The sequence below is a fragment of the Nansenia antarctica genome (assembly GCF_963989245.1).
Source record: "Nansenia antarctica genome assembly, chromosome: 19".
In the NCBI taxonomy this organism is placed as follows: domain Eukaryota; kingdom Metazoa; phylum Chordata; class Actinopteri; order Argentiniformes; family Microstomatidae; genus Nansenia; species Nansenia antarctica.
Window position 1 is genome coordinate 831126 of NC_137692.1, and position 17558 is coordinate 848683.

Below are 17558 nucleotides of genomic sequence, written 5' to 3' on the forward strand. Positions count from 1 at the left end.
AATCTGTATCTCTTTCCATCTCATTATTTGTGTTTTCACAAATGTGTTTGTGTTTTCACAAATAACATATTCGTATTTGGGTACATGCCTAGTTAGTAATGGCTATTTAAAGAACAATAGTTTATCCTGGCCCATAGACTACCTTCAAGGTACAGAATCATCTGACTATAAGGTGTAACAAAGTGAGGTACCCCTCTAAACAAAAAGGGAGTTAAAAGGTGTAGGGTGAAACCTATTTTAAGTAAGACTCTTTCTCTGAAGGCCATGGATGGTGTTTACTGCTGGGGATCATAGAATATCAACAGCTATAGTTCCTCAAGCATTACAGTACATGGGGAACTGACAGCAATTTCCTGTGGATGCAGTTAGGTTCCCACTGTATTATAAAGAAATGTATTGGAGTAATAGGTGTTTTACTTGTATAAGCGAAGAACCCCCCTTGAGCCAGTGCAAATTGCTATGAGGAAATGTCATAGTTGCTCATGGTGAAAACCCTATTACAATGCTAAAACCTTCATTCAGCACTGCTATTATGCCATAAACTACCATAATGCATTTCCAAACCATGGGGGGGATGAGACACTCAGACCTATCCTTCAATGTGTTGAGAATCACAGGTCCCCTGCTTGTAAACAAGGTCATGTTGGTGTTAGACAACAAAGCAGACTGGGACTGGTCCAGTGGTCCGCCAAGCCTGAGACTACTCAGGCAAAAGTCGCTTAAACAGCTACATTTGATTTTCAGCCACTTATTGATTAGCTTTAAATGTCCACTGTAGTCAATACTCTGGTAGGACAGGAAATCAGTGCAGGTGACTGAGAGGCCAATCAAAATGACAGACAAAATACACCTCTAACAAGACTGTCTGTTTTATTAATGGTGTACATTCTTTTGTCCATAATATCATATTTCCAATCTACCATACATCATCCATTCATCATCATGGCTGATCTGACTTGCTGACTTGGGAGAATTCAAGGAAAAAGGGAAAGCATGTATATATGCACAGACACACAATGTGCACATTATGATTTAATACAGCCCACTGTTTTACATCCAGACCTTTTATGAAGAGAATTTCCCTTCATTGCCATCATCCATATGCATGCATAGCTGTTTTAGAATAACTGTTAATTATATAGAACCAAATACAGTGGTAATACTGACAAAAAAATGGTTACTATGACGAACATTAAACTGTGCTCTGTGCTGTTCTACAGCCAGTTGAAGGATTTGGGAAAATCATATTAATGCAGTTTAATCGTTCAAATGCCATAACAATGCTGTGAAATGTATTTCATTAATGTAACGTTTTAAAATATGACAGAGGAATATTCTCCCCTGCATGTCCTAACAATCTGCCTCTGCCGATGTAAGAATCCTATTTAAAACCTTTCAAGAGCTCTGAGCAGCTTTCACATAGCTGTCACTCCGATTCTAATATTCAAAACGTCTTTCACATTGGCTGTAGGTTGCGTGAACGTGCTAATAAAGACCATCAACAGTTGTAGCACTGACTCTTTGATGTTATGGATTATCATAGCACTCTTTCTGAAGCCAAAAAGAAGAATAGATGTTGGCATTTACAGTATTAGCTTGAGCATTTACTATATGAATAGATGGGTAAATATGGTATGAATAAATAACTCATCTTATCACTGAGGGGCATATTTCATTATACGTCAATATGAATAACCAGCTGCTTAAATAAAGTAATGAAGTTAGAACCACACTGACAATGTATGCAATTTTGCTGGGAACATTGACCTACAGTGCATACCGGTATAGGCCCAATTACTATAAGAATGAAAGTTTCACACAAATGAAACAACCTGTGTCCAAAATCAAGAATTTCCACGTTAGCTGCAGACTACAAACTCTGTATTTACTAGCTCGACATTTCTGAGCTAACATCGGCTTGGCTAGAAGTGAATTCAAGACCTTCCTTGTCTTTTAAATAACTTGGACACGGTGTCATCGTAAAATATGTCTGTACTCTGAGGTGTGTTGACAGGCAGTGTTTGTTGGATATATCGGCTGAGTAGCTGTCTGCAGACTGATGAGGGTGGTCAAGTTGAAAAGACACATCACCCGTTGTCATATAATGGAGATTTGGTGAGGAAAAAGACATCCTTGGACACTGATGGAGGAATGGTGATCACTGTGAGCCACCAAATAACAACTTTTTGACGGATATGTTGCTTTATGGCTAGTCCTACCCATATACACTCACTGAACACTTCATTAGGAACATACAGTGGGGGAAATAAGTATTTGATCCCCTGTTGATTTTGTAAGTTTGCCCACTTACAAAGAAATGAAAGGACTGTCATTTGAATGGTAGAGAGACAGTGAATATCAACAAAACAATGGGTGGGTGGACGGGTCTTCCAGCACGACAATGACCCAAAACATACGGCCAACGCAACAAAGGAGTGGCTGAAGAAGATGCACATTAAGGTCATGGAGTGGCCTAGTCAGTCTCTGGACTTTAATCCTATAGAACATCTGTGGAGGGAGCTGAAGCTTCGAGTTGCCAAGCGACAGCCTCGAAACCTTGAGGATTTGGAGAGGATCTGCAAAGAGGAGTGGACCAAAATCCCTCCTGAGATGTGTGCAAACCTGGTGACTGACTACAAGAGACGTCTGACCTCCGTGCTTGCCAACAAGGCTTTCTCCACCAAGTTCTGTTAGTCAGTCTCTCACTGTTAAAATGCACCTACCAATAGACCGTTCATTTATTTGTTATTGGGCAAAGTTACAAAATAAGCAGGGGATCAAATAATTATTTATTAATAATAATAATAATAATAATAATAACTTTAATTTCTATAGCACCTTTCAAAAAACCCAAGGACGCTTTACAATTCTAAGGGAATGATCAGACAGACAAAACAGAAACATTGACTAGGGGCCAAAGGCCTTGGAGAACAGATGTGTTTTAAGGGCTAATTTGAAGGTGTCCAGGGTGGGGGCGTTGCAGATCACTATGGGGAGAGAGTTCCAGAGCGTAGGTGCGGCCACGCTGAAGGCTCTGTCCCCAAAGGTCCGTAGGTTGGTGCGTGGGGGTGGATAGCAGGCCCATGTATGCGGACCGCAGGTTCCGGGAGGGGGTATACTGGGGGAGGAGGTCAGTTAGGTACTGGGGGGCGCAGGCGTGGAGGGATTTGTCGGTGAGGAGGAGGATTTTGTATGTGATGCAGGACTTGACCGGGAGTCAGGGTGTGGGTGAGGACCCTGGCAGCTGAGTTCTGCACATACTGGAGCCTGTCCAGGGCTTTGCTGGGAACCCCGAACAGGACTCCATTACAATAGTCCAGACTGGAGGTGACGAAGGCGTGAATGAGGGTTTCGGAAACCGAGTCAGTGAGGGAAGGTCGTAATCTGGTCGTAATTTCCCCCACTGTATGTACACCTTCTCATTCATGGAGGTGTTGCAATGGTGTGGGGAATGTTTTCTTGGCACACTTTGGGCCCGTTAATACAAATCAATCACTTCATCATCTATTTGAGTATTGTTGCTGACCATGTGCATCTCTTCATGGCCACAATTGAGCCATCTTCTATTGGCTACTTCTAGCATGATAATGCACCATTATCAGTGTTCTTCAGTGGCCTTCCAAGTCAACGGATCTGAATCCAATAGAACACCTTTGGAATGTGATAGAATGGGAGATTCACAGCTTGAAAGTGCACCTGAAAAACGCAATCATGTCATCGTGGGACCAGAATCAAAGGAATGTTTCCAACATCTTGTGGAATCAATGCCACGAAGAATTGAGGCTGTTTTGTGAGCAAAGTGAAGCCCTATCCAGTGTTAGTATAATGTTCATAATACAGTGTTCTGTGAGTGCATTTAAAGGTACCCTTTACTGTCAATGTTTAAATTAATATGAGATGAAAATGCTGTAAGATACTGTATATTAAGCAGTATCACACGAGAGGGTGTGCTAGATGTTGATGCTGTCATAGCACAAGGCACAGCCATGTGTTGTTTTGTATTTACAGGGTTCCCGCACTGGTCTTAAAAAGCCTTGAAGTCTAAAATGCAGTAATCCGTTTCATAAGGCCTAAAAAGGTCATAAAACTCAGCAATCGCAAATGGCCTGGTAGGCCAAAGAAGACAAGCGGAGGACCGAAGAATGCTCATCATAATTAAGAAGAAAACCAAAATGACCAGAACAGGAACACTCTTCAGGCCTACAAAGGTCATACATTTCAGTTATTCGGTCAAAAAATGAGCTTCCTTTTTTGTCTGTATGGCAGTGAAATCCCTAATTTCATCACCTCGAGGATGACAAAAAGCTATCACATGGTGCGACAGGTCTAAAATTATATCCAATAAGGTCTAAAAAAGGTCTAAAAAGGTCTTAAATTTGACTTGTTGAAACTTGTAGGAACCCTGTATTTAGTGTTGTATTGTGCCCTATAAACGTAGTTCATACAACCATGTGTTTGATGTCTTATGATATCCACAACATAAGCATATTCTTGTTCCAAGGAGACAGATTGAATCTCTGAACATGCATGTCTCCTCTGTACCAATCTCCTCTGAAAGACGGAGAAGAAGGGTAGAGAGCTGTTTTGAGAGCAAAGAGAAGCCCTACGCAGTGTTATTATAATGGTCATAATAAAGTGTTCTGTGAGTGCATTTAAAGGTACCCTTTTACTGTCAATGTTTAAATTAATGATTAATGAGATGAAATGCTGTAAGATACTGTATATTAAGCAGTATCACACGAGAGGGTGTGCTAGATGTTGATGCTGTCATAGCACAAGGCACAGCCATGTGTTGTTTTGTATTTAGTGTTGTATTGTGCCCTATAAACGTAGTTCATACAACCATGTGTGTGATGTCTTATGACATAGGGGGTGGCTGTGGCGCAGGAGGTAGAGGCGCCGTCTAATGATCGCAAGGTTGGCAGATCGGCGGTTCGAACCCTGACTGACCACATGTCGAAGTGTCCTCGGGCAAGACACTGAACCCCAAATTGCTCCCACTGAGTGGGCCGGTGCCTTGTAGCTTGCCGCCATTGGTGTGTGAATGTGTGTGTGTGTGAATGAGAAGCCATTGTAAAGCGTTTGGATAAAGGCGCTATATAAGTGCAGTCCATGACATATGATATCCACAACAACATAAGTATTCTTGTTCTTGTTAATTCTGAACATGCATGTCACCTCTGTACCAATCTCCTCTGAAAGACGGAGAAGAAGGTGGGGATCTCATTGGGTACCTTGAGTCACTCAATATACAGGGCCCTCCATAAGTATTGGAAAGATAAATCATTTTTGTTTTCTTTTAGCTCTATAATCCAACAGTTTGGATTGAAATCAAACAATTACTATGGGGTTAAAGTAGAGATGATCAGATTTAATTAATGTGTAAATGTTTTCCTTTTTCAGATTGAATTCACCATTAAAACATTACAAGTCTTTTTATTCATAGTCCCCCCATTTCAGGAACCCAGTAGTATTGGAAAATTGTCTTGATAAATGTTTTTTGTTAGTCAGCTGTTCCATCACAGAATTTGTGCAGGTATAAGAAAGCTGTCAATGTCTATTATTGATTCTAGTCTGCTATTGGTTTCTGTCAACATGAAGACCAAAGACTTGTCACTGCAAGTCACAGAAGCCATTATTGGGCTGAGAAATCAGCAAGAAACTATCCTAAACACATCCAAAACCTTAGGCTGGCGAACAAGAGATTGAGAACACCAAAAGAAGAAAAACACTGGTGAACTCAGCAATCGCAAATGGCCTGGTAAGCCAAGGACGACAAGCGGAGGTCCGAAGAATGCTCGTCATAATTAAGAAGAGAACCAAAATGACCAGAACAGGAACACTCTTCAGGAGGTAGACGTGAATGTGTCAGAGACCGTCATCCACAGAAGACACCAGCAACACTTTAGAGAGGCTGCACTGCAAGGTCAAAACTACTAGTGGGCAATAGAAAAGTAAAAAAGTACCTACAGAAAGTGGCCTGCAGGAATGCTCTGGAAAAATGTATTGTATACAGATGAGACAATGTTTAACATACCAGAGTGATGGCAAGTGTAAGGTGTGGAGGAAAAAAATAACTGCTCCAGATTCCTGGCATACCACTTAATTTGTCAAATATAATGGAGGGGTGCTCTGGCCTGGGTGTGTATGGCTGCCACTGGAACAGGCTCACTTGCCTTCATTGATGATGCAACTGCTGAGGGCAGCAGCAGAATTAATTCTGAAGTAGAGACAAAAGGCAGAAACATCTTGTCTGCTGAAATACGAGCAAATACTTCCAATCTCTGGACGGTGTTTCATCATACAGCAAGACAATGACCCCAAACTATCAGCAACTAGGGAGATGTTCAGTGCCAAAACGTGGAAAGTTCTAGTGTGGCCAAGTCAATCACCAGAAATCCAATTGAACATGTATTTAATTTGCTGAAGACAACTTTAAGGCAAAGACACTCAAGACAAACAACAACTGAAGATGTATGTAGTACAGGCCTGGAGCATCACCAGAGAATATACCCAGTGTCTAGTTGCGTCTAAAGGTTGCAGGCTTCAGGCAGTTATTGCATGCATAGGATTGTCGACCAAATACTAAACATGAGTGTTTTATTTGGACATTATATGTTTTTTCCAATACCTTTGGAGCCCTGAAATAGGGGAAGTATGTTTATACAATGTTGTTATTTCTAAATGGTGAAACCAATCTGAAAGAAAAAACAAAACAGAATTTAAGCTATTAATCTCCACTTTGACCCCATATTAATTGTTTGATTTCAAATCCAAACTGTTGGAGTATAGGCCAAAAAGAAGACACAATGCTTCCTCTTCCAATATTCATGGATGGTTTATGCTGTGACTTGATAAGAGTTGCTTCAGAATTATTAGATTACAGCATTGAGCATTTTTTGCCGTTCTGACGGGCCTTTCACTGACCATATATAGGCAACTATGGGTGTTAAAAAGGGTGGGAAAGACGCTCGTTCACGTTCCTAAAATTTAGAGTTGATTGTGATTCATAAAGGGAAGCCGATTTCACTTGCGTGCGCACCGTTTTATAAATCTGAATGTTGGTGTGCGTAAATGTTCTTGCTTCTCTACGTACGCAGGCTGTTTACGCCAGTTCTGCGCAAAGCTTTATAAATGAGGCCCCAGATCAGAATAGACTACATAAACCCTGGATCAGTGAGGTGTTTAATTCTAAATTCAATACAAGAGCCAGAGAAGGAGCAATATTGGTGAACAAAAGGATCCAGTTCACGCCCTCAAACATTATTGCTGACCAAAACGGCATATATAATTATGACACTATATACCAGACCCCAGTTTCTTCAGTACATGTCTATGCTCCAAATTGGGATGATGCCAATTTTATGGACAAGCTCTTCTTCGCCCTCCCAAACCTGAATACACATCATCTTATTTTTGAGGGGGGGATTTAAACTGTGTTTTGCACCGTGTTCTGGACTGCTCTAACCCCAAATCCTCAACTCCTTCCAATGTCCAGTTCTCTGTCGACCGTCATGGGAGAAAAAGGGTGTGTGGAACCCTGGAGATTCTTAAACCCACTTTCAAAGTCATTCTCTTTTTTTTTAATGAATGAATGATGAATCAATGAATGAATGAATGAATGAATGAATGAATGAATGAATGGTCTTTATTGTCATTGCTACAGTACAGGTACCAAACAACGAAATTTAGGAGGGGTGGCTCCCCTGGTGTTAGGAAAGAAAAAAAAACACTTTTAAAAAAATCACAAGAAGGGAAGGAGCTGGTTTACATAAATAAAGGCTATGTACACTATCCACTATACTATACTGTACAGATAGACGACTAGGGTTGTCATATTGCACAATAGTGTTATTGCACATTTATTTAAAGTGTCGCAGTTTGCAGGCTTGAAATGTACATATTTGTGCCTCAGCACTACACCTGATTTTTTCAGTCCAGCAGCTGCCATCAATCCGTCCAGACTGTCCAGGGCCCAGAACCTAGGTCTTTGCTGTGTTCAGGGCCTGGACGGCCCTGTGGTAGAAGCTGTTCTTCAGTCTGTTTGTCCTTGCGGCCAAGGTCCTGAACCGCCTTTTCGAGGGCAGCCGGGTAAAGTGTTCGTACCCAGGGTGGGTTGGGTCCCTGGAGATCTTGGAGGCCTTCCTGAGACAGCGTGTGTTGTACAGCTCTTCCAGAGAGGGGAGGGGGGCGCCGGTGATCTTCTGTGCTGTTCTCACGACTCTCTGTAGCGCATTTCTCTCCGCGGTTGTGCAGCTGGAGAACCAGTTGCAGATGCCGTAGGTGAGGATGCTCTCCACTGCGCCGCGGTAGAAGGTCACCAGTATCTCCTGCTTGCTGTGTTCCTTCCTGAGGACTCTCAGGATGTATAGCCGCTGTTGTGCCTTCTTGATGGTGGCTTTTGTGTTGTCCTTCCAGGTCAGGTCATCCCGCATGTGCATCCCCAGGAATCGGAGGGTTGAGACTCTCTCCACGCTCTCTCCGTCGATGAGCAGGGGCTGGATCTCGGACTTTTTCCTCCTGAAGTCTACGATGATTTCCTGGGTCTTTGACTTGTTCAGCAGCAGGTTGTTAACCTTGCACAGCTTGCTCAGTTGCTTTTCATATGTTCATCACTCTTTCTCCCGAATAGACACTTTTTTTTCTCATGAGCTCTATCCAATCAGTCAACTATGTGGCTATCATGATCTCAGAACATGCTTCCTTACAGTTGGATATTTTCTTTAGTCTGAATAGAAAGGAATACCCTCTCCGGAAACCTGATGTCCTGCTACTCTCTGACAAGGATTTCTGTGACAAAATCTCTAAATCTATTGATAACTTCATGATATATTCTGCTTAATAATACTAACTAAATATCTCATTCGTTATTCTGGGAGATGTCTAAAGCTATTCTGCATGGCAAAATGATTTCTTATACATCTCACAAGAATAGTGTTTGAAAGAAAGGGTTGCAAGGTCTCACAAATTCTATTCTCAAGATTGATACACAATATGCTCCAGACTCTCCAGATCTGTATAAAAAGAGATTAGATCTACAGTCTGAATTGAACTTATTATCCACCAAAACATTTACATTTTTGGCATCTACCCTAAGACGCCTTATTCCAAAGCGATTTACAATCAAAACATTTGACTAAATAGGTGAATCATCAATCAACCAGTCGTAGCAGTCCATTAGCAGTCATTGTGCTAGGAGAAGAACATGTCCAGCAGAGGTGGAGGAGCAGAGTGAACGGACTGACGTCTGGGGGGTGACCATGAACACCAGACGGGCGGCAGCATTCTGGATGAGCTGCAGAGGTCTGATGGTGGAGGTGGGGAGCCTGGCCAGGAGTGCGTTGCAGTAGTCAAGGTGCGAGATGACCAGTGACTGGGTCAAGAGTTGCGCTGCTTCTCTGGTGAGGAATGGGTGTATCCTTCTGATGTTGTAAAGGAAGAATCTGCAGGAGAGTGCTGTCGCTGTGATGTTCTCTGCACATGATAGGCGATTGTCCAGGATCACTCCAAGGTTCTTGACTGTCTAGGAGGAGGTTACAGTTACTCCACTGTGATGGAGAAGTCTTGGAGAGGGCAGGCTTTCCCAGGGAGGAAGAGTAGCTCAGTCAGTTAAGGTTGAGCTTGAGGTGGTGGGCTGATATCCATGTAGAGATGTCAGCGAGACACGCAGAGACACGTGTTGCCACATGAAGGTCAGAGGGAGGGGAGACAGGAAGAGTTGCGTATCATCTGCGTAGCTGTGGTAGGACAACTCGTGTGGTGAGATTACTGAGCCAAGAGACTTGCTATAGAGGGAGAACAGTACGGGCAGGTCCAGGAGAATGAGAACAGAGGAGAGGGAGGAAGCTTGAGCAGAGTGGAGGGCCTCTGTGACAGCAAGGAGAGCAGTCTCAGTGGAGTGCCCAGCCTTAAATCCGGATTGGTGGGGGTCCAGGAGTTTGTTCAGACGGAGATAGTCAGTCAGTTGCTTAGATGCAGCGCATTCAAGGGTTTTAGAAGGGAAGGACAGAAGGGATACCGGTCTATAGTTGTGGACAGAAGACGGGTCAAGGGTGGGTTTCTTGAGGAGAGGCTTGACTCTGGCTATCTTGAAGGCAGCCGGGACAGATCCTGTTGATAAGGAGGAGTTGATTCGATGGTGAAGAAAGGAAGGATGTCAGGAGAAATGGATTGGAGAAGGGGGGGGGGGGGGGGGCGAGAGGGCAGGTAGTTGCCCGCTTAGATGTGATCAGTGTAAGAATCTCATCAGGGGAGAGGGTGGGAAACATGATAAGCTGAGACTGAGTGTAGTGCAGAGGGTCTGTAAGGGGTGCTAGCAGTGTTGATGGGAGGGGGAGAAAAGGTGCTGCTAATGTCATCAACCTTTTTTTTAAGTAGGTGACAAAGTCATCGGCAGACAGGGCGGAAGAAGGAGGGGGAGGAGGTGGGTTGAGGAGTGTGGAGAATATGGAGAACAGTTTTCTTGGATTCGAGGCAGAAGATTGTATTTTGGAATGGTAGTAGGACACTTTAGCAGCTGATGCAGAGGAGGCGTAGTCGGAGAGGAGAGAGTGATAAAGGTTTAGGTCATCAGGAAGGCCGGTTTTTCTCCATCTCCTCTCAGCTGCCCTGAGCTCAATTCTACAAACATGAAGGGTTTCAGAGAGCCTGGGATCGTGCTGGCTTCAAGGTCAGTGGACAGAGGGCGTCGAAGGATGAGGAGAGAGTGGACAGGAGGGTGGAGGATCAGTGCTGCATCAGTAGATAGAGGGGAGCAAGATTGAACAGAGGGTAGGGAGGATAAGACAAGACAAGATAAGGATGTTAATCGTCACTAATAGGTGAAACTGAACTATAACAGGCTATAATGCGGTGCATGCTGAACTTGAACGTGAGAACGTACCAGCACCAAATATGACATACAATTTGTTGACGCTAAGAAGTAAATAAGATTGACATTTGAAGAGACACACACTGGCACTATCATTGTGGATATTTTTGATTCGGCTTTTCCATTACCGGCATCATATATACACTATCATTGCACTGCAGCCTACTGATTATAGCTAACCCATACTGCAAGAGTCGTTCTTCCTTCTCCCGAAATAGCCTTGGTCGACACAGCTAGGCTTTGGCATATATTGTGTATGCTGGTGGAAATGTTCAGTAGTAGAAGAGTGGAGTTACGGGGGGGGTTTGTTTTTTTAATAAATTAACGATATTTTCGCTATTAAGAAACTGAACATGCACATAAAAAAACAAAGTCAAGGCATTGGTTTGTGAGGTGCAAGGTGTTTTTCCTCTCTTTTTCTCCTCCCTACAAAAAGCCAAATTACAATTTTCAGCCATTCCGTATAATCACAACCCCTGTGAGCCGTCACCGGGGCGGGGTGGGTAGGAAAGCTGACTGTGTCTCACAACGCTGTCTGTCTTTTGAACCCAGCTCAGGGCTGGCTAGCTAGCTAGCTCTCTACTACAATAATCAATTATTCACCAACTCCTACCACTAGCTCAGCACCTACGTTGTTATTGAAGCTAGTGTCGCTCTCCCAGTCTCTGTAATAAGGGAAAATATGGGATATTCCTGGTCCACATATGAAGCCTTCATTCAACCATACTTTACTATAAGGGGAAAAAAGGGGTGTCGATTTGATCTTAACAGGATGCTCATTCATCTGTGAGAAAGGACAGAACACAAAAGTGGTGGTGATTAAAGTCCATACATATGTAAACTTGAAAAGTGGACAAGTGGAGATTGACATGATTGCCTTTGCAACACTTCTAGCCAGGCGAAGAATATTCCTAACCTGGAAATCGCCTACTCCCCACACCATTCTCTGCCTGGCTGAAGGATGTGATGAAGTTTACACCCAAAAAGTGGCAACCTTTTGTCTTCTATTTTAATGGCTTATCAGTTCTTCCTCCTGAAGGAGCCTATTCTACATGATACTATCAGCCTGTTATATTTCTACATGCTACTATCAGCCTGTTATATTTCTACATGATACTATCAGCCTGTTGCTGATCAATGTACTTAACCCCATGGCCAAATATAAGCAAGATTAAGTGTTTTTTTCATCTTTATTCTACTTTAATTTATTGTTATTATTAGTTTTATTTTTTTCCTGGCTATCTACTTACTCACGCCACTATCAGTATTATTATATCGTTTTTTGTGTTGTTGTTGTTGTTGTTGTTGTTGTTGTTGTTGTGATGTTGGGTGAGGGGGGAAAAGAACATTTAAAAAATGGTGAATGTAAACCCAGTGTTGTATTTATTGTGCTTGTGCTTTTCACCAAACAAACATTTATTTTTATAAAAAAGAGTTGCTTCAGAAAGGAGCAGGTCAAAGGGGGATGTTCCTGTCAAAGGGAGGTGAACCTTGTGTTAGGTCCCAAAGCAAACACACAAGCTTTGGCTCAGTGGGCAATGCAGTCTTGAGTTTGCAAAATAAAAAATGCTTTGATTTTAGATAGTGTATGTCAAGGACGTGTCGTCCATATAAGCACAGTAAGCAGTGCTTACCCAACGAAAACATGTAAAAGGACAGTGAAAATATTCAAATAAAAGTGCATGTAACCGTTTGTTTGTTTTCATTAAAAGAGTCGTATTTTAGGTCCCAGGGCAGCAGGAGTCATTTATTTTGGCGCCACCTGCAGGACTGGAAAAACACAACTACTGGCTAAAGGCCGCCCGAAGCCACTGCTCACCGATCTTCACACCCAGAAAGGGAGAGTCGCTAGGGGCTACAGCAAGCCTGGTATGAGCGGTTTATATGATTTATATGATTCACGAGGCTGGTGGCGATCTGTGCTTGTTTATATGGTTTGAGTACTGCTGTACTGCTGGTTATGGCTCCTTATTTAAGACCTCCTATGCTTTTACCTTTGAATGTAGGCCTTTGAATGTTGTGTTTGGAAAGAGAGCTGCTTAATCAATCGCTGAGATAGGCCTAATGTCGCTGTCCGTGCCAGTGGTTCTGGACCAAAAGTGTTTGAGAGAGATAGAGAGGGAGGGTCTGTGATGTGATGTCAAGTGCCTGTGTGACAAAAGTGTGAAAAGAAAGTGTGTTGTGAGTTTACTATGGAGGATGGAAACGGTGTGTGTCTGTGTTGTGCGTGTGTGCGTGTGCGATGTTGAAACTGGACTTGTAGATTTCAGCAGGTTGGCTACTTGAAAAGAGCTTGGTTCAAAAAAGATTGAACAATGAGCACCCCTGATATAGTCGAAACTGGCAACTGTTTTTTTTGTTTTTGGTAATCTGATCACAAAGTGACCCTACAGTTTATTAGCGGGTTCTAGGGCATCAAAATTGCATTTCCTTGAAACTGCGTTCACTGATAGCGTGTATGTGTAATTATGTGTATTTCTATATACCCATGATCATTTCTTACCCAATCTAAAAGCTCACGGCACGTGCCTGGTGTATGTACAAAGCCCATACTGTAAGACACACATTTCACATTTTCTGAATGCAACATGCAGTAATTATGTGTGGGCTATACACTTCCATGCCCTGAACATGAATTGAATTTACGGAACATGATTGACTACTCTTCAAACTTCTCATGTTCCAGACAATTTCCATTAGGTTAAGATGCCATCTTGTCAGATCCCCATAAAAGACCCAGCTGTAATTTGTATTCTGCTCACAGTCTCTCATCATGTCAATTTATATGTGCCTCAGTGAAAGAGACACTAATATCCCTTACATGATGAGTGTTAGCATTACATGCACATCACAATTCACAAACCTGAATTGCAGAATGTAAATCACAGTCTTTAGCATTCATTGTCAGATGTCGTTACGGGGAGAAAATCGTTGAATCAGTAATTTTTCAACTTTAATGGTCCGCCCCTTCCCCTTTGGGGAATGCATGTTAACACTGCATGTGTAGAGAGGACAGTGAACAGGACTGCTAACGATAAGTGAAAATGTAAATATATGGCGATGATTTATACGTATAATTAACAAATTCACATTATTGCGCTGAATTGTACCCTTATATGTAGTAGTACATATACTGTATGCCTGTGTTATTATGCCCTTTTATGGATTTGACTCCCTCATGCAGCTTCAGCTACATGACACACAATGATACAACAACCAAGAGCAGGAAGCTGTGACATGACATTCAATGTGATGCTGTATCTGAAGAGACTGCAACATACTGTACATTCACATGCAACATCCATACCTACCTTCAACATTCATACCTACCTTCAACATTCATACCTACCTTCAACATCCATACCTACCTTCAACATCCATACCTACCTTCAACATCCATACCTACCTTCAACATCCACACCTACCTTCAACATCCACACCTACCTTCAACAGGGAAATCTGCTCTTTGAGGAACGAGGCCAATCAACTGAACTCATTCAATGTTTAACAATATTGTTAGCTGGATCTTTTATCCAGGACATACACCAAGGATAAGGAAAACGTTGACAGCACTACAATGATCAGAGAGACGACAACTTTTGCATTTGCGTGCAACATTCACCGATGTTTTAAGGTGTCTGATGTATCCTATTTGAAAACAAAAGGACAGCGTTGTATGTGTATTGTGTCCCTTTCCATGTCAAAAAACGAATCTGGCCCAAACATAACGTGAGGCTGAAGGCCAGATGGCAAACTGAGCCGTGAACAATGTTGACTCACACCAAATGATTGCCCTTCATCTATAACCCACAATAATTCCCTCTAGGGGTAGGGGGTGTTTAGGTTGACGGGATGGGCTCAATGCACAGTTATCATGTCTTTGGATCATGGTTCAAGGCAACAATTGATTCATTATCGCTGGGCATCAGATCCCCAAGGCTGAGATGGATTCCTGTCAAGGAGACGGCGGTAATTTGCGGATCTTCTCAAGGTCACAACCACAGAGGAACAGGAGGAGAACGGAAAGAGGGGATACACAAGAGAGAGTGTTGCTGATCAAACCTAACGTTGTGATTACAATATTTGTTTGTAAGGAATACAAATACTTTTCACATTTAATCCTTGTTAATGAACTGAAGGTATTAGCTGACTTGGCGTATTGATCCATTTCCTTAGAAAGAGGGATCCATAGCTTCCCCATGTCTCAAAGTGGTTGGGTAATTATAACTGTAAGTCTCCTCGTTCTATTTGATTCTATTCTATTTAATGTTGTGGTGCTGAATAATAAGGATTTAATCATTATAATTATAATAATAATTAAGGCCTGTATAACTCTGAGACCTGTTTGTAGCTTGAATCTAGTTCATTTATAAAGTACGGAAATATATGAAATATTGTGCAAGAATAGTTACAATTATGTTTCTGTTTAAAAAGGCAAATTTGCGGTGAGGAGAAACCCATCTGACCCCCAGCAGTTTGCCTACCAAGCAGACATTGGTGTGGATGTTGCCATCCTCTACCTGCTACACAGAGTTCACTCCGATAAGGCTGGCAGCACTGTAAGGGTAATGTTCTTTGACTCCAGTGCATTTAACACCTTTACAGGCCTTACTACTTGCGGATAAGCTGCTGAGGGTACTGATGCAGATGGACTCCCCCATTTTTTCTTGGATTGCAAACTACCTGACCACTAGGCCACAGTTTGTACGGCTGCAGGGATGTAAGTTGGACTCGGTGGTAAGCAGTACTGGCACCCCCCAGGGGACAGTCCTGGCTCCTTTCCTCTTCACCCTCTATACCTTGGACTTCACGCACAACACAGTGTGAGTTGGACGGCTGTGGCGCAGGAGGTAGAGCCGGCGTCTAATGATCGCAAGGTCGGCAGATTGGTGGCTTGAACCCCGAAGGGCCACATGTCGAGGTGTCCTTGGGCAAGACACCGAACCCCAGATTGCTCCCAATGAGTGGGCCGGGGCCTTGCATGGTGGCTTGCCGCCATTGGTGTGTGAATGAGCGCTTTGGAATAAGGCGCTATATAAGTCAGTCTGTTTTGTTTACCACAGACATCTGCAGAAGTTCTCGGCGACTTGGCTATTGTGGGATGTGTCTGTGGAGGCCAGGACACTGAGTCCAGAGGATTGGGGGACAATTTTGTTGGGTGGCTTGAGCAGTACCACCTGCTACTCAACATCAGCCAGACAAAGGAGATGGTGGTGGACTTTAGGAGGACTAGGGTCCACTTGTATCCAGAGGACGTGGTGTGGTCCAGAGCTACAAGTACCTGTGGGTGCACCTGGACAATAATCTGGACTGGACTGGTAACACAGATGTCCTTTATAAAAGGGGCCAGAGTTGGCTATTCCCTGAGAAGGCTCAGGTCCTTTGGGGTATGGGCAGGACTCTGATGAAAATATTCTATGAGTCAGTGCTGGCCAGTGTAGTACTGTACGCGGTGTTATGCTGGGGGTGCAGCTTCAAGGAAGAAGACACCAAGAGGATGAACAAGCTTATTAGGAAAGCTGGAGGTGATCAATAGAAGGATGGGAACCAAACTCCTGGCCATCATGGACAATCCCTCCCATCCCCTACATCAGTGGTCCCCAACCACCAAGCTGCGGACCGGTACCAGTCTGTGGGTCATTTGGTACCGGGCCGCACAGAAAGAATTTACAAGCCGGTCAACTAGTGGTCGTTGTGTGTAAATAGCAGCTTGCCATTGTAAAGACTATGGTCATCTGACCCGGAGGTGGCTCTTATACTACTATAAGAGCTTCCTCGGGGGTCAAAAAAGGCACGGCTGTTCTAGTGTTAAGTCATACTGGACTGTGTTTACTGTATATAATGTTTCAGATGTCTATTTATGTCTATTTCTATTTTAATATATTATTCAATTGTCACTTAATTTTGTTGTTTGTGGTGTGAGCTGCTGTAAATCCTTAATTTCCCCTCAAGGACCAATAGAGTACTTATCTATCTAACTATCTTCACATTGAGAGCAGTCAATATCACTTGTCAATATCACAGTACAAATCGGGACAGCACAGTATGTGCACCGTAGTATATTTTGAAATCACATTTTTACATGGATAGGTGATTCTCTGTAGTGTGCCAGAATCTTTAAAATGTTAATCAGAAATGTTTTTAAAAAAAGCACTTCTTGCATCTCATTTCACTTCCTCAATAGATGGGAGAAGATCCATTTTTCCAGTTCAAGGGAATTCAAATAAGGGGTGTAGCGAGGGCCTTATCTGATCGGAAGAGAGGCCTTTGAACAGAAATGCTGACATGATCATTAAATTGTAGAGCCCTTAGATAGTAAAAAAGTGCAACAGGCTTATTGATACTTTTGTTCACCTATCGGTAGCATAATAGATCATAGGACCCTTTGATTCAACATGCCGCCCTTACATTTTCTCTGTGATTCAAAAGCGTATGATCATAATGTTCTGCCAGTGAATTTGACTGAATATTAATGCAATGTGAAAGAAGATGACCCCCCCTCCCTGGTCGCGCCCAACCAACCACTGCTACTACCAAAGGGTTTGTATGGGGGTGTTTTTCCATCTGATGGATGAACATAATCTAGGGTTACCCATGAATTTCCTATGGTGGTCATTTTTGACCGGGAACACCACAGGTGTTACAAAGTTGACTAAACCTCTCAAAAGTCAATGAACGTGGTGATCAG